Raw genomic sequence first — 5,175 nt, 5'->3', positions numbered from 1 at the left:
GCACACTGCACAGACCCCCCCCCCCACCTCCCTCCCTCCATCCCGCTCTCCCTATCTGCCCTCTCTGCAAGGCAGTCAGCCTCGTGCGCCTATACAGCCCGCCTCCAAACGGCGGGAAGCACGCGCTGAAAATCTGCGGCTGAAATTCAAACTTTAACCGTTTGTCTCAACATGTCCCCCGGCTGCAGCAGCAGCAGCTGTCAGTGACAGACAGGAGGACGAAACGGGACAAAAGACGTTCCGGAGCGTCGGTGAAGACAAGCCTCCCACAGTCTTTCTCTTCTTTCTTTTTTTTTTTTATTTCTTTCTCTAAAAATAGGCGACTTTCGGTGCGCATGCACATCCTGCTGAAGGTCCCCACGCCTCTGCTAAGACATGTTAGCTTGTTGAAAGTCGAGCTCCAGTCATTGCCACACGACCGGTAGGCTGCTTTCCATTTTTCTCCCCCCCCCTAAAAAGCATGTTTCCGGAGCTTCCCCGCCGGTGGAGTCAGTTTTTCAGTTGTGTGATTAATAATTAATCACCGGAGGACGGAGCCGGACACCGCCCGGGCCGGCTGCAAGGCTACACCGGACGGAGGTTGCATGTTCTTTCCCTCTCGGTTTCGGGAAAGGGGGAAAAATAAAGACAGAGAGCAGCTTTCAGCCCTGCGTGCTGACGGATGGAAAGCACGCGCATTGCCGGATTATTTTGGGGTTGTGTTGGTTAAACAGGGCCCTACCGACCTACCTGGAGGGACAGACCACCCGTTCATACCCCCTGCAGACGGATGCTTGGGTAAGTGAGAGGGTTATTTGCACTCAAGGACACCCTCAGCGTTGTTTGCTGGGTGTATAGTTTCTCAGAGGGTTCGGGTTTTGAAACACAAACCGGATCAGTTCACGGATTTCTTACCGGGACTTGGGATGAGCGTTAGCGGAATTGAAGGTATTTAACCTCCCGTACATCACTTTTTTCCCCCCCTCTGCTTCGTCTCGCTTTGGATATCTCTCTGAGGGACTGGGCTCGAATGATACAGCATGTGCACACGGATGGCACGAGCTCTCACCTCGCTATTTCTTTGAAATACGTTTCTGGAGTAACGTTAATTCGGCTTTGGGATGCGCATTGGAGGCTTATAGGATTTTTTTTTGTCTTCCAGCAACCGTGTGACCCCATGCACCCACCCATCCATCCACCCACCCTTCTCGTTTTTGAGGATCTATATGCACGTGAGAGTGCTTCTCGTGGGTTTGCACGGTGAGACCACCGGCACCTGGATTCCCGGTTTGCTCCCTTTTGCTTTTTTTTCGCCTTTTGCCTGACTGCGCGCACGTCTGTTCTGGTAATTCCGCTTCTTCTGCTGCTGTCCGGTCCCCCCCAACACACACACACACACACATACACACGCGCGCGCACACACACACTCTGGTTTATTCAGCCCCTGGAAACTACCAGGAGAGCTTCTCTCTCTATATCTCTGTGTGGATGGGAAAGGAATAGGAGCGCAGAAGAGGAGAGCAGGAGTTGGGATAACCAGCCGAGCCCGATCAACGTATTTGTTCTTTTTTTCTTTTTGTAAAGCCGTGCGGGGCTTCGTCTCATTGTGATTTAACTCATCCATTAGTGGACGGATCGGGAGAGGAAGAAGAAGAAGAAGAAGGGATTCTGGAGAAAGGAGACACGGGGAGAGAAGGTGGAGATCGATAAAGGTAAGATTGCTGATTGACCGGCTGTTAATAACGCAGGGTGTGTGAGATGGCGGAGGATGCTTCGATGGGACCGAGCCCTGCTATGCAGTTGATTTTTTTCTTCTTCTTTTTTTTCTGCCATGCACGGGGATCCCAGGCAGACCGCGGTTGATCGTGGTGCAAACTGTAGTTTTATTCTTAGTGACATGGAAATGAATCCTCGCGGTAATGTGATTAGGCTCTGCCGTAACGCTCTGTGTGTGATTGCACTCTTTCCTTCTTTTTTGGCGCCTGTGTTGGCACTGTTGGTGCCATTGTGCCATTCTCTTGGGCAATACAGACCATTTATTAAAATCCCTCTAAAAACGTAGCCCAGTGGCGCCGTGGACAGTCCTCTCTCTGCTGGTTCTGAGAGGCTGATTGTTATTTCTGGCGTCTCACTTCTGTGCTGCCATGCATCGGCCAGGCTGGCAGCCTGTATGGGAATGTGTGCGTTGGGCCTGTGCGCGCGCGCGCGCGTGGATGGGTGCATCCGTTCGCGCGTGTGGGTGGGAGCGCAGTAATAGAACCCATTTTGGGGGAGCCTTCTCTCTCTCTCTCTCTCTCTCTCTCTCTCTCTCTCTCTCTCTCTCTCTCTCTCTCTCTCTCTCTCTCTCTGTGTCTCACTCTGTGTTTCGAAAGCTGCCTCATCATGCCGCTCCAGTTGACTGGCATTACAGACACATCTATTATGCAGGAGGCTAGGAGATGAGAACACAAGAGAGGGGAGGAGGAGAGTGCAGAGGAGAAGGAGGCAGGGCGGAAGGAAAAGAGAGAGGACTAGAGATAGGTAGGGATCACGGAGTTAGGAAAGGGTGAGGTGAGAAAATATGTTGGAAGTGAGTAGAGGGAGCAGGGGAGGAAAGGAGAAGAGTGGAAGGAGGAGGAGGGGGAACTGGTAAGGGAAGGACCAGAGTGTTAAACAAGGGATGCAGAAAAAGACAAGGGCAGAGGGGAGGAGATTGCAATGGTGATGAAGTGAGGATAACCAAAAGGAGAGGGTGGAATGAGGAAAGATGGCAGAAGGGAGGAGAGAGGGCAGGAGAGAATAGGGGGAGGACGGGAGGATGTAAGGTGAGTAGGAAGATCCAGTAGAGGGGCATTATATGGCAACATAATACTGGGGAAGACAACATCAACATTTTCATGTAATAGGTTATTTATATATATATATATATATATATATATAATTCACCCAATGCATGCAGATGTTCACTTCTACTTGTACTCAGAGGAGAGCAAGATAAGATCTACTCTGAATTATACAAATTGATAATTCATTGTGCAAAGAAGAGCATCTCTGTGAAGCCAGTAACACATGGAATAAAATCAAAGTAAATGATGTTGCTTATTAGATGGCTCGCACTGGTTGTCCTTAAGACAGAACAGTAAACAACACAGCCGAGCAGGAAACAACAGGTCAGAGATGGGGTTTGGTAGCAGACGCCTGTAAGGACCCAGGGGGTGTTTAGGAACCAATGAGAGCTCTACACTGAGAGAGCGTCTGTTAAAAAAGATCGTAAAGAGCTGCGTGTAGTTCATGGATAGAGTCATATATGTGTCTGTAAACCCGTGGCAATAAAAAGGCAGAGCGCTTGCGCACCTACAGTACGTTTTGTTGGTGCTGAACGGGGCTCAGATTTGATTTCAGCACCACGGATAGTTCTGACGTGGTCATAGTGCCACAGTGAGCTGTGGATAGTTTCAGAACCACGGAGAGCTCCCACGCCGTTTGGGTGCCTTGTTTGGTGAGCTTGCACTGTGTAGTGGATAAGGAACTTGTTTTGCTGGAACATGTGTGTGTTCAAAAGTTGTTTGTCGTGCAACAGAAATCTCATATTGGACAGATAGTCTAGCTAGCTGTCTGGATTTACCCTGCAGAGACCTGAGGACCAGGTAACCATAGTCCTCAGATTGGACAGATAGTCTAGCTAGCTGTCTGGATTTACCCTGCAGAGATCTGAGGACCAGGGAACCATAGTCCCCAGAAATCTACTGGGATTTTAAATAAAACACTGAGAAAGCCTCAGGTAGTGGACATCCAGCCGAAAACAGTGATATCCGGCAGAATTTCCAGCGGCAAAGTAGTAGTCCCCAACGTGGAATTTTAAACTCCGGTGCTGAATGTGGCCATAATGGGATTTCAGCACCACGGAGAGCTCTGACATGGTCACAGTGCCATAGTGAGCTGTGGATAGTTTCACAACCACAGAGAGCTCTAACACAGTATGGGTGCCTTAAAAGGCCTTTTTATGGTTCTGCTGAGAAACAACGGCGTATCCCTGCAGACCCCTCTGCGTCTACGCCGGACCCTTAGCCGTAGCCTGACGTGCGTCTCTCTGAAAATGAAACTACACGTTGCTGCGATGCACATCGCTCGGCCATGGATTGGTAGCGTTGCATTTCCCCTACATATTTCCTGGTTCTGGTTTCTCACCTTGGTCAGAAAGCACAGAGGAGACACTGTTTCTATCGCTATGACTCTAGAGTCACTACTCGCTCCGAAGCTAATCGCCTTCACTCTCTCACTTCTCCCTCGCTCTATCACCCACTCCACACACACACGCACACCCTCACACACACATGCCGGCTTGAAGCACACACCAGCGCACATGGATACACATCAGGCCACTTTTATATAGGCTATAGTGAAAGCTCTGTGTGAAGCCTCCACACAACCATAAGACGGCCTTTATTAAGGAAGGCCCTACATGTCTTCAGCACCATGGACAGATCTGACATAGTTCAACACGGCCTCTCAAAATTTATAAATAGACAGATTAAAACGTTAAACAGTTGTCTACTTTCAGGACCAAGGAGGACTCGTTAAAGGCCTTCTGGGTCGCAGGGAGTGTGCAATAGAAACTGACTTCTGTGGTGAGGTCTGAGGTGGGCCAAGCTCCTCCAGTACATGATGGACATGGAGTCCTTGTGCTTTCTCGCCTCGCCTTGGATTGTGGTTGCACCTCGATGGTGGCTGCTGCAGCTCTATAATCTCTTCTTGTATAATTGCCATTGTTTCTAAAATCTATTAAACCAATCAAATAATCTGCAAGTATTTTGAAAATTGATTAATCGGTTTGCGGGGTTTTTGTTATAATAGAAAAGTAAATCCTCTCTGATTCCAGGTTGTTACTTGTGAATATGTTCTAGTTTCTTCTCTCCTCTGTGACAGAAAACTGAATATCTTTGAATTGTGGACAAAACAAGACATTTGAGGAGGTCATCTTCGGCGTGGAGAACTAATCCATTAAACCAGAAACTAATCCTCAGATTTATCGACAATGAAAAAAATTGTTAGTTGCAGCCCTACTGTTCATCATGTCGCTCTATTATACCCACTGCTATACTTACTGTGAGTCATATTTCTATAATTATTATTGTTGGGTATTATTGTAGTTGCTTTGCATCTCTCTCTCTGTCTCTCTCACTGTCTCTCTCTCTCTCTCTCTCTCTCTCTCTCTCT

General features: G+C 48.5%; 1 protein-coding gene across 1 annotated transcript in view; it reads left to right on the top strand.

The window, feature by feature from the left end:
* Window positions 1-281: 281 nt before the first annotated feature.
* The window catches only part of si:cabz01090165.1 (leucine-rich repeat and fibronectin type III domain-containing protein 1-like protein), a 428,959-nt gene continuing 424,065 nt past the window's right edge, over window positions 282-5,175 (top strand). The window contains exon 1 of the mRNA XM_032510641.1: window positions 282-1,691. The gene's annotated coding sequence lies outside the window, so the exon portion shown is untranslated. The remainder of the gene's footprint in view (window positions 1,692-5,175) is intronic.

This window comes from Etheostoma spectabile, unplaced genomic scaffold, assembly GCF_008692095.1.
Source record: "Etheostoma spectabile isolate EspeVRDwgs_2016 unplaced genomic scaffold, UIUC_Espe_1.0 scaffold172, whole genome shotgun sequence".
Taxonomy (NCBI): Eukaryota; Metazoa; Chordata; class Actinopteri; order Perciformes; family Percidae; genus Etheostoma; species Etheostoma spectabile.
This window is presented reverse-complemented; position numbering and strand designations above follow the sequence as displayed.